We start from the raw sequence: 18407 nt of genomic DNA on the forward strand, positions 1-18407 counted from the left end.
AAGAAATGCAGAAGGGGAAAGAACTAGCTGAAAAAATTCAGAGAGGCCGGTACTAGAGGCTCAGGCACCATGTGTGCGTTTCCGGGCGTAATGTAATCCGCACGCCATTTCAGCGAGTGATAGTTCAAATTACTCACGCCTATAGGTTGAGCACAGAAAGTTATCGTATTTTAATGTACCTTGGATCTAATAGCTGGAACGAGACGACTGACAGTGCTATGGCAGATTATTATATAATTGTTGGGCTTTAACGTACCAAAACCACGATATGATTATGAGGGACGCCGTAGTGGAGGGCTCTGGAAATATCGACCACCTGGGTTTCTTTAACGTGCACCTAAATCTCGAAAATCGGCCGGGATTCGATCCCGCGACCTTCGGGTCAGCATTCGAGCACCATAACCCCGAGACCACCGTGGCGGGTATAGTAGATTATTACATGCATTCAATTACATTGCAGAAGAGAAAATTTAATAATGCGAAGACGACATATAAGTAGAAATGAATAGGTGTTGTTTTAAGTGTTACTTTTATACAACAAAAGGAAACAAAGTAACCATTCAGACATTGCGAAATGCCATGTTGCTTTGCTATATAAAAATAGATTCACTGTCCTCACAATGATGTCAACAGCACGCCTACGCATTCATATGCAGTCGAAAGCGCTGCGCGGCACAATAAAAAAACTTAAATAATAGCTGTATGTGGCACTAAACACAGTATAAAATTACGACTTCCTCTAAATGCGAAGTGTAAAATAAGAAGGCGCCTGCTTTATGAATCTTTCAATGCATCGATTGCGGAGGCATCTTTCACGCTGCCCGCGGTTTTTTAGTGGCTATATGCTCGTCTGTCGAACGAGCATGTCGTATCGTGCATACTTCCCCCACCCCAACTTTAGCTTAGCCAACCAGGCACGTGCTTGTTTAACCAACTCCGGCGATTTTTTGGCCATGTCAAAGTAATGGTGCTTTTATGTTCCTGAGACGCTCCTGTTACGGGCCCGATAGCAGAAATACTCGGCAAATTGGAGAATAATTTTAAATAAGCAAAAAAGCGCAACACCGAAACCGAAACCCAACCGAGTGTACTGTCTACGTATGACGTAGACGTTGTTACGAACGAACCGGAAGTCGTGCAAGACATGCCGGTCACGCCGGCGCGGAGTATGAAAACTGTGACAGCCGGGACGACCAGCGAAGCGCCGGCCAAACCAACGCTGTCTGTCGCCTTGTGCACAGCAGACGCTCGCTGTAGCGGCCTAAGCGCCGAAGTTAGCGGTGCCCTCGGCTGCGTCACTTTCGCCGCCTTGCCAATACCGACGTCACAGACGCAATGTTGCCAATAATTGTGGGAAGCCAGGAGGGCGTTTGCAGACAATCTTTAAAATTCATTTGCAAACAATCTGCGCATGTCTCAAGCCTGTAATTTGGCATAAATGACGGAAACGTGCAAAGGAACGTACCCAGCGAATTTCACTGAGATCCATCGACCTCGAAAAATCGCCGGAGTTGGCCTTTAAAGAAGCTCTCCGCCGTACTTTATGTGAGGGGAGAGAAAGTGAGAGAAAAGAGAGAGAGAGAGAGAGAGAGGGGTGAACCGTTCCTCTCCCTCTTAGCTCGTGCCTTCAGATACCTGCAGCCTCGCTACCTCATGTGCTCCACACAACAGTCACACACACTGGTCACTCGGACTGCCTGCCGTACTTGAAACAGCAACCTGTTTCCAGTACCCGCCATTTACTACACAGGAGAAAAAATAGCAACCCGCCGCACGCCCGGAGAGATTCGCTTTTCCAATAGGGCCCGGCGAGCGACCCCAGGGCTGTGAGCGTCGCGCATGGTACATGGTCGACTTCAAACACTATCGATCGCAGACTGGTCCGCGTCCCTTTAGGAGAACTCAAAATAACACGCCCGGCCTTGCTAGAGAAACACATTTCGAACCGTCCAATGATCGATAACATTCAGCCAATATACATGACGCACGAGTTATGAAGGCACCCGAACTTCAGCGCGGTTTGCCAGGAGTAGGCCTAGTTATATATGACATTTTGTCCGCTAACACCAAAGGTGTTAGTGCATATACTGATAGTAGAAAAGGAAGGTGTGCGGGTGAACAGTTTATGACAGTGTGAACTGCTGCAAGCAAACTGTGTATTGGTATGATATTTGAAGTGATTTTAGTGTGCGGATTGTTCATGTTTAGGTACCGTTCAGTATTATTCTTTTTTTTTTTCGCTGCATAACTTCGTGATATGGAGTAGCCGAGGCAATATGGACCTTAACCTCTCCACAGCAAAACAGTTAGAACAGAACAGAACAGAACAGTACAGAACAGAACAGAACAGAACAGAACAGAACCGTTGCCGTAACACTAACGTGGACAGATTTTTTTTTTTTTATTGTAGAAGACGGTAGTGCTTACGCTAGTGCGTTATGGGCGCGCGTCACCAACTTTAGCTGATTCCACTGATCGTGTTTTGGGTCCGAATAAAGCGCACAGGATGCATCTCAACGGAAGGTTTATTGGAAGTAAGAGCACATGGGACGAAACCTCAACGTTTCAACTGTAGTGTGATCGCTTCCACATGACTCCGTGTCCACCTCGTAATTAACAGGGCTAGACCGATAGCGTCCGTCGGTCTAGCCCTGTTAACAACAATGAAACTACGACTGCATAACCATAACTCCTGAGTACATCGACAGTACACCATTGATCCAGTAATCTCCCAAAAAACAGTGAGAATAAAGAAAAAAAACGCTGCCTCATGCAAAAAAAAAAAACAACGTAATCGTGACAAGGAAGCAAGTTCTTAGCTTCATACTCAACCATTTTGATGGATCAGCCCAGCGTCTTAATATAGCGCAGCACGGGGCAAGTCGTTGCGCGCACACGTGCGTAGATATTGATGTATGCTGATTCTAGAATCGAATACAATCAAACCGGATCGATTCAAGGGTCGGCACACATCTTAATGGACGCGCGTGACCGTGCACCATCGGCGCTTACGCTGGCCTCAGCCATATTAAGACGCCTCCAGTCCCTATGATCACCTTTTTTTTTTTTATCTCTCGGCAGAGAGGCTCAGTTGCGAGATCACGCTTCTTGACTGCTCTTCTTTTCCGTCTCTTGATAGGACTCTCTCTCTCTCTCCACATTAGCAATTCTCATAATTTAGTTCTCACCATCGTCTCTCCAATGTCTTCATCGTGTAATGAAACCCTAGAGGGGCAGCTCCAAGGCATGAAAGAATGCATGCGTCCCAATATTCCTGCTTGCGTGCCGAGCTACAAGGTGCAGCGAGGTCAATCCTGGCCGCGGCTCCTCGTCTCTCTTCTCGCCCCGGGCTGCCTGCCCATCAGACGCAGCGTTCACCGAGCTGACAGAAACAAGCGAAGCACGGCGCCAAGCGACACGGTGTGGCCCCTCCGGGCGCCAACTCGGAGGGAAACACTAGCTGGAGAGAATGCTCTTCCCGCCCTAATCCCGGCCAAGCAGAAAGCCCACTGTCAGCGAAAGACGACGCGGTGTCGGCCACAAGCACGCGGAGAATGAAAGCCCCTGATCTTCACGCGTCAGGTGCGGCAGGCTCCTCGCGAGGATCCCGACAAAGAGCCGCCTCCCTTCCCCATTCATCGTCCACTCCGGGGGCGGCAGGGAACCTCGACGTGCAGAGAGTGTATACAGCTGTCTCGGGCGCCCTGCGCTACGCGAATATCGGTCAGCCGATTTCTCGCTGATTTCGAGAAACTTTGTTGGCCCTGATGGATGGCCCGGCGCCGCTTTTGCCTTTCAATTACTCTTACTCCGCACGCACGGTCCGGCGCGCTGTCCGGCGCTCGGGACTTATGAAAGCACGGGGTCAGCTCCCGTCTTGCGTCCCGCTCTCCCCAAGCACGGCGCCCCACTCACTCCTACGATCTCCATGGGGCTGGTGCGTCACAGGAACAGGCCTAGGTGCCGCAAAAAGCGAAATAAATATCGCCCGCGCGAGTTTGGTGCTAAGCGTTTTTCACGCTTCATTCGGCCGTCTACAGACGCCGTGTACACATGGCGTATACATTCGAATGGAAATAGCTAGAACGCGTCCAGTCAACCAGGGGTAGTTTGTCTTCCAGGCGCCTATATATTGCATCTGCACGAGCGCTGCGCACCCGATCCCGCTTCGCTTTTTTTTTTTTACGCACGCTTTCAACTTCGGCATCTCTCAAGTTGGGCAGTACGTTCTTGTTGGGCGTGAGCCAGGCATTTTTCCGGCGCGATAACCTTCGGGATAGGTGCTTTTCATTTTCCTTGATTGACGCGAGACGCAATTGAGAAAATGGTATAGTCGACGACAGCTGACCAAGATTCATGTTGTGCGGAGTCGACAAGGTGATAGAGGGCGTTCTCTCCGTCAGACGAAAGCGTTACTTTTAGGACGTTGATGCGTTGCACTTTATAACAAAGCAAACTATAAAACACAGTGCATTCTTCAGATAACTAAAGCTATCCAGGCTTGAAGAAACTAAGAATTTAGAGAAGGAGTAAAATGTTTCGGAGGAATGGATGCATCCGTGATAGAAAGAAACGAATCAGAGGGCATGTAATCATTTATTGAAATTCAGAGGATGTCAACCTGAGCTACAGCTTACTCTGGCCGGCTACACTTCGTCGCCGAAGGAAATAAGTGATTATGATTTAGAGAAGGTGGTGCGCATATAGATCATGTACACGTCATCTCCAAATACGTAGGCCTAGACCAGTGCCTTACAAAGGTACCAGGGAAATTCTTACAATCACCACGGGGCTGTCTACTTCATGCCAAGGGCCTAAGAAATAGTCACCAGGAAGTGGTTGGCGATTAACGCGGACGTTCTATTAGATCCGGGGAGGAATTAACACAAGTTTTGTTCGCAAATTATCTCCACTATTTCATGGCCGCATTCGCTAATGATATTTCTTGCGCCAGGATAGGCTGCAATTCAAACTTGCAAATAATTCAAGCATAATAGCCTTCTGTGAATCTGGGCCCAAGGTCTAAATCTGTGCACTTGTGCATTAAGTGCTCTTTGGCATTGGCTGGCCGCCTTCAATAATACGTTCAGTATTAGTGCTGACTTAAAAGTTTTTCTGATGAACAATTCTACCTTCAGAATATTTTGTGAATGTGAACCCTGATTGTCGGATCAGTGTTAAACACGTGCGTAAGTGGTTCAGCGGTGAGGCACCTGAGAATGCTCACCGTTTTGAACCAGTGTCATTGGTGTGTACAACGCCTTGTGAACAGGGCATCGAGTAGAATATAATGCATCATGCATATGTGGTCTTGTTTTGTGTGTCTAAATAAATAAATAAATAAATAAATAAATAAATAAATAAATAAATAAATAAATAAATAAATAAATAAATAAACGGGTGCCGCAGCAGCGTGGTATGCCAGATCACAGTGCCTTATTATGCACAGAAGTTTGCGCTATGTTCATTGGTGTGCCGGTGCCCGGTGGTGATACTAAAGCGTGCAGACGATTACGTCCACGGGAAGCAATACTTTTCTTCATCTGCATAATGCATGCACATCGCTACAGCAGGTGGAGTCATCCTCAAAACACTGCCATAAATTAGGAGCATTACTGAGTTCGATTAGCGTCACTTGCGAAGCCAGTTATGGGGTTCTGGCACTGTGTCTTTCCAACAGAAACATCGCTTCTCGTGTGTTTAAGCCATTGGTAACGCAGAGAACATCAACGTGTGGTGGCAATGCCTGGTGATGACTTGTGATTCAAATTCTTCCCTATATGGCATTTTCTCTCGGGTTGTTGCGAAGGGCACGCCAAGGATATTACGTCGGGCCACGCCTTCATGTTGCAATGGCAAGACTACGATATTTAAATTGAGTAGGCGCCCTTATGCTTCATATGCCGTTCAGTAGTAGACTGCTTATGTCGCGATTCGCACGTTCAAGAGACGATTATACAAAGGCTTCTCGAGTCGATAATTATTCGCAGCTCAGTAACTTTCGCTGTCTCTGCGGTGGCACCGTTTGCAGTGAACACTCACCGCGGGCCCTAATTTACCTGTGGTCATCAGGAATCATCTGTGGCGAAGCGCATGTGGCGCCGTTTATGTTTTATGGTGACAATAGTGGGTGACCGAAGGTCGCCTCACGACAGCGTCTCTCTGCTGCTTGCCTTTTACTTCTTCACACCTCCTTGTGTCGTTCGGAATCGACCTCGTGATCAGGGATCGTATCGTGCAAGAGGAGAGCGGAATAAAATACAGCGGCAAAATAATCAACGAAGTCAGCACTGTCTAAATCGGTTCGTCTTCTAGCTCCAACGTTTGTATGTCCTCGATTTCTATCTATAAACGCTTAAACAGTACGGAAACAATTAATTACATTTAATCGCCACGTGCGCGCGCACTGCATTAACTCCGTTAAAGCATGCAACTTTCACAATAACTGGTGACCTACGAGTGCGGGCGCCTTGCAAATATTCGAGTTCGTTGGTTGGGGGTTCTACATCCTGGTGGCTGGCTCAACCCGCTCAATTTCGTTCGATCGATCAGCTATCGGGCGCCAGTATGGCGCAGAGGATATTTGAGTCTGGCCATCCTAAATAGCACATTTTTCTTTCATCTTTGTGTACTTCATTTTGCCTTTATTTACTGGGCGTTGATGCGCTAGGTGGCGCTGATTATTCGGTGAGTTATGCGTCCCTTAAAAGAAAAAAAAAAGCTTGCCTGGTATGTCAGTACGCATTCACAATGTTCTAAAATACGCGCCGCACGCTATTTCCACTGCATTTTCCTTTTGGTGCATGTTCTTTTTCTTTTTTTTTTCTGCGCATTGTTCGCTGTGACGTTGCCTGCCAGTAAAGCCTTAGCAACCGAGAGATTGCATTGCCTCGGTCGCGTCGCCTGTGAGCGGGGGGTTATCGCTGTAGCGATGGCTTCCACGCTTTCTTCACACACCGTGATTTCCGGCTGTCTGGGTTCTTCGGTTTCGCTGAGCGCCCGCGACTTGACGAAAAGAGAGGGACAGAGCAAAACCAACACCAACTCTTGCGCGTTATTTTCTGCGCTGTCGATCCGCGAAGGGCTGCTTGAATGCCACCGACGACGATCTCGGAATCAATAACTTTCGCATTACGTGCGTATCACAGCGGCACCTGCTGCGGAAGAGTTCAGGGGAAGAGTGTGGAGGTTGAATGCAGGTAGCCTCTAATATAGGTCGCTGCACTCGCATGTACAAATCGGCGAAAAAAAAAATGCAGAAGATTACGACAGAATAATACGCGCAACGGTTCAATTGCTGCGCGGGTGTTATCCGTTCCTGCGTTAATTGCATGCTTCACTTCCGCTGAGTTATTTAGTGGCCGCGTGTTGTATTGCTCTGTCGCCGGCTGCTCGCAGAAACTAAGCTTTGTCTGGCACGCAAGCGAGACTCGCGTGTGCGTGATACCGACGAAATAAGAATTTGCGTTTTTAAGATATGATATGCCCAGGCATTGCTTCATTCCGCGATGCGTAGTTCCTCCATGTTGTACGCTGCTTATACTGACTACGTCATAAATATCGCATTTTCATACTAACGTGATGCCTAAACGATTCCGGTTTCTACGTAGAGCAAGATTGTTTTGTTTTTTCTGTCTTACAGAGCTTCATACGCGAAGTGGAACAGCTGTTTTGTTCGCAGTTTTCTGTTGACAGCTTCATTTCGACGTTGCGCTTTTTGTGCTGCTTTGTAGAAGAATATATGTTTGAAACATGCGCAGTCTACATTTATGTTATGTACGTGTAGTATGTTAAGCATACACGTAATACATTTGCGCCGTACGGCACGTTAGATGTACCTGTCACAGGTACACGAGCGTCAGAGTGCTTTGTGCAGCGTGGGAAGAAAGAAGCAGATGAGAGGAGAAAGGCAGGGAGGTTAATTTGTTCATAATAACCAGTATGCTACCCTACACTGGGCAAAGGGATGGCGGAGTCTGAGAGGGAAATGTGTAATTAAAGAGACAGACAGAACATACGCAACGCCTCAGAAGTCACTTTAGTGCAGTATGCAACATCACTCGTCAATCGCGATAAACACAATTAGTCCATAGGCTCTCGTGCAAGTCCATCGTAAAAAAAAAAAAAATGGCAGCTACGCACTAGTGGCGCGAAGACTGAGGAAACAGCGGAACCAGTGGCCTTCCCCTCCTCCACTCTCTCCTCCTCGCCCTCACTTCCCTTTCCCACCGCCTTGCTAGACTGTAGGACCTTCGGACCCGCGGGTGCGCGGGTTCGAACCTTGCCTCGCCAAGAAACGTTATTTTAAGGCGAGATCCTTAGATGCCTCATCAAACGCTAAAATTGACGAGCGTCCCGCGTCGGCGGCGTCAACATGAGTGATGCAAAAAATCATCGTCACATCATGACGTTATCATGACGTCACAGATCGCCACAATTTATGACGTTATCATGACGTCACTGTGCCGTCATTATGACGTCACTGTGCCGTCACATGGTGACGTTATCACATAACATGACTGCTTGGTCAGAGGTGGGTCGATCCCGGAGGCAGTGCAAAACAAAGTGAGGTGCGGAAAGCAGGAGCATGCGCGACGCTCGACGTACACGTCGCGCATGTACCTGCCCGAAAACTGAAACACGAACTGGTGCACCTGAAGGACCCACTCAAGAAATAAAAGTTCCCAGGCGTCGTTTATAGAATCCTGTGTGCAGTCTGCGACTATGTTTATATTGGGGAGAGTGGTAATATTGAGAGACGTCTGAAGGACCACATGAATGACGTCAGAAAGAAGAATGTGGTGTCTAACGCACTTGCGGAACACGTGGCTACATGTAATCACGACATGCCAAGGCAACCGTAATCGCAAAGGAAAGAAACTGGTGTTCACGTCAGTATCGCTTCTTATCCAGACTACGAAAAAAAACGCTGAACAGAAATGATGGAAATCTGCCTCCAGCCTACGCCAGGTGTCTCGACAGCGTTCTAAAACGGACATAAGCCCGCTTCGCTGGGCCACTTTACTGTGAACAAGGCTACCGTACGGTAGCCGAAACGTCTTTTAGATGCGAAGTATCTTAAGGCGGAGCTCAATCCGGTGGTGGTGGTGGTGGTGGTGGTGTGCGGCGTGACCACCCTTACTGCGCATGCGCGTACCTTCTCCACACACCTCCTCTCCACTCAACCTCTCCCCTTACCCTCCCCCTCTCCCCTCACCCTCTCCCCTCCCCCTCTCCACTTTCCCTCTCCACTTTCCCTCTCCCCTCCCCCTTCCCACTCTTCCTCTGAAACGCGGGCTAGACATGCCGAAATTCTCTCCTGCGCAACGCCGCGATGAGCTCGAGCGCATGCGCGTCCCCTCCCCTTCACTCTCCACTTCTACGCTGCCCCCTCTCGCCCGCCTGTCGACCGCGTTCCCCGCTCGCCCTGTGAGAATTAACGGCCAGGCTAGATGGAAGATACGACGCGCGTAGCGTCCCTCTTCGCGTTCCACGACGCGAGGTCGGTAGCATGCCCAACGAACGCCAACGGAACGCGATCGTGCAAGTGCTCCGGCTTCGCATCGCCTCATGGTCCCCTTTAGCGGGAGATGGTGTAATTTTTAGTGTTTATCAAACTTTTGATGATGCATTCAGCACACACGCGTGACTAGTTTCTTACTATGCTCGAAGCTATAGTCTATATTGACGATCGTGACTGCTAAAAAAAAGTCCTATTGCCCTCTCCCTTACTTCCCCATTCTCACCCTAGACCCAACTAACAGCTGTACATCTACAAACGCGCATATTTCACCGCCGACAAAGAGGACGTAATCATAAACAACGTACATGGACTGGATAAACGAAACTAATTCAGAGAAGCAACAAATAAGCGTTGCCCGTGTGTAAGCTAATATGCGATGGAGGAGAACTGGCGGCGTAGTTTGCGGATGAAAGCTCGAGCGATTTGCGAAAATTAGGCCCCCGATCGACCCGGGGTCGGCATCCGATTACTTCACTCCCCCATTGCCACCCCATGGTCATGCAACGAGAGCAGGGCCAAATCCGCGCGTGTTTAATGAAAGTCAATGTATTCCAATAACGATCCACGAAGGCCCGCACGAGTCCGAGTAATGAGCGCCGTCCTCGAATAAATGACTCGAACACTGGCGAACCCTTGACAAATGTCGCGGCTCAAATTGGGCTCGTTGGCCGAACCACCAGAACCCCTGATCTGAAACACTGGATCTGGAGTGCTCTCACCGCCCCCCCCCCCCCCCAGAAAAAAAAAGAAAAATGAAAAGAAAAGAAAGGAACTTTATTTTGGTAGGCAAGAAAATCCATGATTGAATCCCGCGCACATCGCTCTCTATGGAGCACCCACAGGTCATCTAAAGTTCTGCATTTTATACCTCGCCTCGCATGGTGGACACCAGCCTACGTACAGAACGTGAAGTTTTTGTAGGCCCAATGTAAGCAGGACGGGCCTATACAGTATTGTACTTACAGCGTTGTCTTATAGTAGCGCAATATTAACGTTCCTTGCGCAGTGCTCGATTAAGAGACGGTGTTCGATTCAGGATAAGACAATGACTATATTTCTGCGCTCCAAGTGGAAGTGGCGCTTGAAGGGAAAAACCACATCAAGAGAGTGTTTGTCGCTGCACTGTTTGTATAGCGCTTGCCAAAACGAAAGTACTAAGTCATGCGAGTTAGCGAATTGAAGGTATCTGGGCTTAATTGCAGACGGTACAGTCGTGCGCGATGTGAAGGTTATCGCGCGAGCGCCGACCAAGAACTACAACAGAGCCAGGGCCCAGAATCCTCTTTCGGGAAGAGGGAGGCATCAGGCAAGCTACACTCACTCTTTTTGCTGTTCCTTAAGCTGCGATCACTCCTGTCTGAGGAAGGCGCATTTTCAGCTATTTTTTTTTATGACAATCCGATATAATTTGCGCAACTTAGCAAGTCGTTCAAATGAAGCAGCGCCAAGCACTAGCGTTACCATAACTTTCCCACCAATTTCGTTGTCGTCAGCGGCGATAAAAGTCACCGAAGTATACGCATGATCGGAACGAATGGAACGCTTAAAATAGAGATAAAGGGTGCAGAGTTAGTGGTAAGGGTGATTGTTATATCATGGAACAGCCAACTAGGAGAGAAGGTTGCGTAATCTTGATTTTCACTGTTCCGAAACGTCCCACTATAGGCCCCTGGGACGCGAGGCCTGTCGACGCTCGCGCGATAACCTTCAAATCGCGCTCGACTGTGTACATTCGCATTAGGCACGTTTAGCTGAGCGTTTACGATCCGCTCCGGTCAGACCTGCGTATGCTAGCGATTTACACACAAACGTGTAGAAGGAACTGCAGTGCGCGTGCGCAGAACGATCGTGCGAGCAGCGGAAAGTAGAACGCATCGCTCACTCCGCTTATGAAGTCAACTCAGCGGAGCGTGAAGGTGCGTCCACTTGGTTTCGCCGTCGTTTTGCAGACAAGCTAAACCGCGTCTCGGCGAGACGCGCTCGTCAAGAACGCGAAATCTATGCAGTTCCCTGCACTCTCTCGGGACGCTGCATCTGCACGGGGCTGAGCAGAAGCGACGCTGAGCTAAAAGCATCTATTAACATCCCACTGCACCACCAGCCTCCTGACATATATAAAGCGTACATGATACGCGTGACTTAGGCTTTGTTTATTTTTTCTTTCTTGCATATTAACACGTTACACGCTTTAAGAGCTATATCTTCTCTCACTGCACTCTTTTGACGAAAGAAGTACTTATTTCCGCACTACTGCAAGCCGAACTGGTTTTTCACAGTGCAAAAGTTTCGGGAGGCGTTGACCTTGATCGCCACCCGTAATATCAAATTGCTAGATCAGCACTGCTCCATGTAGAGATAACTGTTTTATGACAGCATTTGACTGCACTGGTGTTTGTGCGGGTTCACTGCCTGCCATTGATTCTCCTTCACTTTCATGACGCCCGTCTTTTTCTTTTTTTATTCTCCTCCATAGCTAAGCGAACTTGTTGAATTCGTGGGCAAGAGTCTTTGCAATATAGTCCCTATAAATGGTGGGTTGTCAATGCGTAGCGCATTTGTAAGAATACATTTGCGTTGCATTTTTAAGGCATAGTAGTACACAATCAAAGAACACACAGGGGCACAAATAATAGTTTGCATGAGTCACTGCGCGTTGATTCATTGTCTGTGTTTTTTAGCCCCGTACAAGAAATAACTGCCTCAATTTCTCTTCCCTATCACTCTTGCTTCAAGCTCCAAGTGGCTACTTGAACCATTATTATAGGGCTAGTCACCCAAAATTGTTTCTACCCTGAGCTAGGTCTTGAAGGTTTTTTCTTCCTCTCTTTTTCCTTGACGTGTTAAAAAAGGGGAAAAAATACGGACATCGTAACCTTCCCGCGTTATCGCAGACACCCGAGATGTCCTCGGGTAGCCAATAAAGGCTGCCGAAGAACACTGCTTGATGGTATGCTGAGCTTCCCCTTCAAGGTGGCTTCCTAAAATACAGGAAAGCACTGAGGCGCAGCATCGTAACGTCAGATTTGTCGTTTCCTACTTATCTTACGTTGGCAACTAGGGCACGGATGCTAGTTTGTTATACGATTATCCTCGAGAGGAACGGATGAGATTTGCTAATGTAATTGTATTGCGGTTCCACTTACTGTATTTATTTGATCGAACTTAGGCATTGCGCTTAAGATATCCTTTAGGTTTTTATTTATTTATTTTTGTAATATCAACGATGCGAGCATGAAACAGCGTTCTTGCGTTGTGAGTTTACGGAAGTAATGGCAAAATAGTACCTCAGGTAAATACACACGGCCGATTTTCAAGCAAGAGGCAACGCTTCACGTGTTTGCAACTAGATGTGTATATGTACAGAACAAGCCGCTCTACTTCTCCGGAGTGCTTATGGGGTCACGAAATCAAGTACGGCTGTCACGTCTTCTTGAAGAGCACGAAATAGGTTGTACAGAGGGGCAATCTTACCGAAAAATACTGCAAAGTTTCTACGCGCGCCCCCTTACAGTCCGAAAGCTACCTCGTCCCCATATCATTAAATTAGTTTTCCATGAACACGTGGTTAGCAGACCGTTTGTAATAGGTCGTGTACAGGTATGCATAAGGTGACGTCATTCTAGACTATATTTGGCGGGGGGGGGGGGGGGGGAAGGCAAAAGTGTTGTTACCAAATAAGCAGTTCTTACTCCGGTCGAATGCCGTGGTTATATTTGTTTATTCAAAGTGACATAACCTTTCAGTACACGACATCTACTCTCGTTCTATTCTGTCTAAGCACTTATTTATGGCATTCGCACTCTTCAGTGGCATTCAAAAATATATAATTTAAATAAATAACGACAATTTTTTTTTTGTATTTCGATGCAGAGTTGCCCTTATAAGGCATAACGCTCGGTGTGAATGTGTATATTATTATAGTATGTGTGATGTGATGCCTGTGTTGCGTGTGCATTGAACCAATATTTTGTGGTAATAACGAGATTCGCACCATTCGTGAAGGAATCCATTTTTATTTCGCTTCTGTACGCGCAGTTTGACGGTATTCTTTGCGAGGCCGTGAAAACAATGTGACAATCATATTTGTTTACCGGCCGTAAACTTACCGCTCTGAATGTGCTCCCTCAAGGGACCTCGCTGCAGATCGTGCGCATAGAGATGTCGAATCTCGCAGACGTAAACATTGTCGTCGATGCGCAGCTTACCAAATTTGGGAAGAATGACGCGAGTTACACGTTGCAGAAGCTTTTACTGAGCTCTCCGAACGTCGCAGAGACGCATTCTCCATCTTATATCATGGCACTGTTTTTTGCGCCATTCGGAATATCTAAAGGAAGCAGGATGCACTTTCAGTCCCGTTTCGAAAAAAAAAATTGTAAGAAACAAAGACAACGTGACACATTCCAAACACGTTGACATTTTTGTTCTACAACGCTCTCTCAGATCGTGTAGCACTGAACATGAAGAATCTAAAACGTCCACTAAAAACAGGGGAGAAAAACTGAACAGTAAAGTCGTAACGCTTCTGCGCCTACAATGCGTTATGGCTTTCATAGCGCCGTATAAAGTACTCGAGGAAGAAAACAAACCTGGACTATTTGCGAACACATCCTACGTAAATGTTTTCACCGGACCCGTAGGCCATACTCCTTCCGCCAGTTATAGTTTTTTTTTATCGATAGACACTGATAAAACAGCTATCTCTATTTATACTTTGAGTAATTCGCGTACGTGCCACATCTTTTTGATAGTGACTGTCTGAGGCCTTGGGGCCGAGCTATTCCTTTTTTTTTTTCTTCGCACAAACGTCGAGTTTTGAGAGGCTGAGTTCAGTGAAGCGAATTTTGCGGCAATGCCACGTTCCTTTCTGTTTTATGATGCACGAAGAAAACTATTTATGCCGTTTCATGTTCGTGTTTCCTGCTCATCTTGTGCTCATGAAACCTTGTATAAATCTGTGCGTCTGTTGCTTGTTTACAGCGCGGGATGTGTTTTGATAGTATTGAGTAAGAAGCGGGAATAAACAAGGGGGGGGGGGGGGGAGCTCTTTAAATCGTAAGTGCCGTATATAAAACCACGAGCCCGTACGTCTCTTTTTCGCCGTCCCGCTTTATATGCAGCGCAGCGGATATACGTCGCTGGCAGTATGGAATAGGTGATTTCGGTTCTTCCTGCCTTCCTGCTATTCCAAGTGCGTTGTTTTCTTTACAAAACGGCTTCAAATACGGCGCAGGCCAACATGCGGAGGGCCAACATCCTAAACATTCAGGCCGTCCTCATTTCGCTCGGTTGAAACGCTTCAGTTTTGTAATGTCTAACGCCAGACACGTTGATGGTTTCTAAGAAAAATGAAGCGTTTGGAATCACTCCACAACTTCGTGTCGTAAAACTCTATTCGTTAATATTTTTTAAGAGACCCCGAAGGAGGCGAACGGAACTATAAATATTGTTATGAGGATTACTTACGCAGGCACTTTTAAGTAGCACCGTAAGCTCAGATATTACCAACAACGTAGTCTCTTTCTTAAACAAAAAGTTGTTTTATGCCGGGGTCCACCAAGACTTCACTGACACCATTTCCGTCACGGAGGTGACGTCGGTAAAATGTACACGAACAGAAGAAAAAGCTTCGTCAATTTCGACGACCTAGGAATCGAACCCCCGACTACTCGATCCGCGACAAAAGGTGCCCGGCGCTCTACCCCATGGGCCACCGGCACACATGCACAAGCGCGCCTTATATCTCTCACACCTCCCTCTCACGGTGATTTTCATTAGCGGGGTGGCGTCGCCGTCCAGAAGCGGTGAAGTGGAGTGCTGCATCACGACACTAACGAGTGCCGACAGGGAGCGTTTCGGTAGTTTCAGCGCAACGAAGGCTTTCAATGCATTATTGTAGGAAACTCTACGGTCGGTTCAATGCGCCGTACGCGATGATTCGGTTTGGTAACGACGCTGCGCCTGCTTTGCCTTTCGCGTCATGTTAGCGGGACAACTGGTCGACTGAGTAGTGTAGCTTCCACATGCACCAACAGCGTTTCTCCGCCGCCTACTGCTTCGAGTGCGACAGCACCGGCTAATAAAAATGCCACACTAAGCGGCACAGAAAGGCGAGCAATGACGTCGTCGGACGAATGGCGCGCAGTGAGTGATTTGGTGCAGCGAGAGAGACGTCAGCGGTTAGCGAAACGCCTTCCCGCGTTCGCGGCTCAAGCTACGAGCTATGCCTCTTGCGTTCCTGAAGCGCTCTGTGGTATACGCATGAACACAGGTGTAGGTTGGCCTGTTACTCGGTGTCACACGCCTTGGCTTTTGTCTAGTCAGATGACGACACTTTGAATCAGTGCATATCGAGTACGAGTGTTCATTACGCACTCGTTAATGCCATTTTTGCGCGGGATTCACCCTGTGCCGTGTCCAAATGTATGTTAACTACTTCAGCTACCACAAGATTTAAGTCAAGATCATGGACGTTGGTCGTCGGGATGACGATGTGCCACTAAGCGTCAACGTGGGTTGATACACGTACTACGATGCTATAGCAAGACTTTGATTTGGGCGAGTGGTAGGTGCAATAAAGATGTCAGTTGCAAGTTCAGCGCGCGTCCAGTCTACTGTGTTCCTGCGTCCTCGTCTTTTATTGCGCTGTTTTTCCCCAGACGATGCTATAGCTGTCAAACACCAATATACATTGTGCAAGCTCTCATACATCAATGTACAATAAAGAGTCAACTACTCCTGTGAAGACGCGGTTCACTTTCGTGTTATAGCGATTCCTATAACGGAAGAATCAACCATGCTTTTTTAGCGGAACTTACAGAAAAGCGTCTCAGCAGCGATGAAACATCGGCCAGAAGAGCGTTTAAGAAAACGTGACAAGAAAGCCTCCTTTTTAGCGCGGCTGTTGTAGCAAGGACGCGTTACGTGATTCGTGCAGTGCTTCTCATGGCTTCAATACCGTGAGCACATTCTTCGCCCTGTACTACTTTTTCGCTACAGTTACCGGCGCGCGTTTCCGTATCCTAAAGAGCGCAGTAGCGGAACATACGATTGCCATCACATGCGCTAGAGTCACGTGACCTGAACAGAAACGTCACGTATGACGTCACTGGTAGAACGGAACGTCGCTATGGACTCTGGCTTTTTCAGATAGTGCTGGCAAAACAGTGTGGACCTCGAAGTGGCACGGCGTAGGTTACTGCCCCCCCCCCCCTAGTGACACGGACTATACTACCGACACTGGCAGAATATGGATACGTATGCAACGCCAGGCAGAACCTTTCCCTTTCATTCAAAGTTTGGCGGTGATCTGACGTCATACGTGACGTTAATGCTCAGGCCACGTGACTCTCCCCTATCTGACGGCAACCGAAAGTTCCGCAACTGCGCTCTTTAGGGTACGGAAACACACCGTACCGGCTCGGTCATGAAATGACGTAGGCGATGACCAGTGACGAAGCCCAGAAATGAACACAATGAGAAATAATTGCAGCGGTGAATTTGGGACATCACACAGCTGCAGTATAAACCTTATCACGGGTTGATTCCTTCTCTTACAAAAAACAACAACAAAAAAACAGAAAGAAACACACTGCTTACGCGCGCCATAAGTTTCGCCCAACTGCGATATTCCAAATGCCTTTGAATCAGCCGAGTGCGCGCCCAATCAAAGCGACGAAGCGCGTAATAATAGTCGAACGACGTGGGTTGATCGCGTGCTCACTTTTTGTTTTCTTTTTTTTTTTGTTCTTTTCCTGATGGCGGTGGGAATCGAAACAGTCCAGCGCACAAGGAAGACTCGACGAGGAAGCCTCCCGCTGTCTCTGACAAGGAAAAGAATGCAATTCGAGAATATGAAGAAAAAAGATATAGAGATACGACCTATAGGCGTTGATAGGTATGATATACAGGAAAAGAAAAAGGACATATACTTCTTGAAACCTGCTGCATAAGCCATTCAGCGATATATCTTTCCCTAGTCGCTAAGGCGCGGCGTACCCAAATTATATCTGTTTGAGTCGATCTTGTATGTATACAATGCATCACTGACGTTATACGCAGTACATCTATCATACGTATTTCCGTACTGCAGATTTTAATAAACCGTTCTGAATTATTCGTATCATTCTTACGTGTTCCCTATCAATGTATTTTATTTTAGAGTAGATGCCCTGAGCGCTATGAATTTTTTTTTTCTTCACCAATGGTATATTTAAAAACTTCTCGTTAGGATTACATAACAATTTCCAGCGATGCGTGAGAGAAATGGAAGCATTTGTGGACTTGAGAGGAGCAGCAATGTTTTCTTTGTCTACTTCTTAAAGCAAACTACGAAATTAAAGACAGAAAAAATAGGAAAGAAATTGGGTTATGTGGAAAAAATAAGGTTTTAAACAATAATGACAATCAATATCCTGTATTCGTCGTGCAGGTAAAAAAAAAGGTAAACAACAGAGCCAACACTAAGCATTTGGCGCCTTCGAAAAAAAAGAATCGGGCATCAAACGCATGTCCCAGGTGGGAGCGTAGATATCCATTTTATATCAAACACTGTGTCGCGGCAAATGGCTCAACGGCATGAACACTGGTTCACAACAACGGCACCCTTTATAGAGAACTGTATCACACAACCACGAAGCCGCTTGATCATTAGGCTCGTCGTTCCGGAAGCTGTTATGAAGGCTAGGTTATCATTTTCATGGCTGCGTCGCCCTTTGTGGCTCAGAGAAATATCGCACGCCGACAGCGTAATTACTAACTTCAAAGCTAACCTCTCTGCTTTCATGTACCACAGGGAGCAGGCTAGTGACGAACGGAAAAAAGAAGAGGAAAAAAAAGCGATGGACGAATGAATTAAGCGAATACCTCAACGAGCAGTGACATG

General features: G+C 47.3%; 1 protein-coding gene across 2 annotated transcripts in view; it reads right to left on the reverse strand.

Moving 5' to 3' along the window:
• The window catches only part of LOC119375053 (octopamine receptor 1-like), a 517375-nt gene that overhangs the window by 379577 nt on the left and 119391 nt on the right, over positions 1 to 18407 (reverse strand). The gene's annotated exons all lie outside the window — the stretch shown is intronic.

This window comes from Rhipicephalus sanguineus, chromosome 1 (genome assembly GCF_013339695.2).
Source record: "Rhipicephalus sanguineus isolate Rsan-2018 chromosome 1, BIME_Rsan_1.4, whole genome shotgun sequence".
Lineage (NCBI taxonomy): Eukaryota > Metazoa > Arthropoda > Arachnida > Ixodida > Ixodidae > Rhipicephalus > Rhipicephalus sanguineus.